Source organism: Nannospalax galili, unplaced genomic scaffold (assembly GCF_000622305.1).
Source record: "Nannospalax galili isolate Female #2095 unplaced genomic scaffold, S.galili_v1.0 scaffold324, whole genome shotgun sequence".
NCBI classification, from domain to species: Eukaryota; Metazoa; Chordata; class Mammalia; order Rodentia; family Spalacidae; genus Nannospalax; species Nannospalax galili.
In genome coordinates this window covers 5,677,116-5,678,172 of record NW_008353027.1, presented here as the reverse complement: position 1 = coordinate 5,678,172, position 1,057 = coordinate 5,677,116, and positions in this window count along the sequence as shown.

The window sequence follows — 1,057 nt, the reverse complement described above, 5'->3', positions numbered from 1 at the left end:
GAACTCACTATGTAGACCAGGCTGGCCTTGAACTCACAAGGATCTGTCTGCCTCTGCCTCCCGAGTGCTGGGATTAAAGGCGTGCGCCACCATGCCCTGCTCAGCTACATTTTTATATGACCAAATATTTTAGGTTTGAATCAATTTCTAAATTTTTAGAGAAGTTTCACATGAAGAATACTTGCCTGATAATTAAACTTTTCCAGGAGTATTTGCTACAAGCAACAGACAACTTAGCATATTTTATAAATTTTTATAGACATTATTTGAATAGGCAGCATTTTCATGTTTCAATAAAATGGTAATGCAGGTTTGTACGGAATTAAGTGTGGTTCCAGTCTTACCATGAAAAATGGCTTAACTTACCTCACTTTTCTTTCTTGACAGAGCAAATTCGATTAAAGAATATCAGAAAAGTATATGGAAGATGTATGTGGTATCGTTTACGGTTGCTAAAACCCCAGCCAAATATTATTCCTACAGTAAAGTAAGTAATGGATCACAAAAACAACACACACTTAGTGTTTAACCCTTTCCTAGGTATAAGACTTAGGAATCTGATGATGGTTAAAAGGCATGGCTATAAAATTGTACCTGTGATATGATAGGGGTAAGGTACAATTAAGTCTTCAAGCTCTGACCAGAGATCAAAAAGAGGGCAAGTGTCCCTGGGCCTGCACAACCCACCAACTTCTCTCCTGGTCCCCAGGAGCCCTTGGGGCCTCTTTCTGCCCCCCTAGGTATAAGACTTAGGAATCTGATGATGGTTAAAAGGCATGGCTATAAAATTGTACCTGTGATATGATAGGGGTAAGGTACAATTAAGTCTTCAAGCTCTGACCAGAGATCAAAAAGAGGGCAAGTGTCCCTGGGCCTGCACAACCCACCAACTTCTCTCCTGGTCCCCAGGAGCCCTTGGGGCCTCTTTCTGCCCCCCATCTCCCTTTGCATCTCTGGGTGGCACAGCCATCAGCTGCCTGAGACCAGCATCTTTCCTGGGCCAGGCTCCCAGGCCAGTCCAACCCCCAAATTCCTGAGGACAACATCTTTCCTGGAG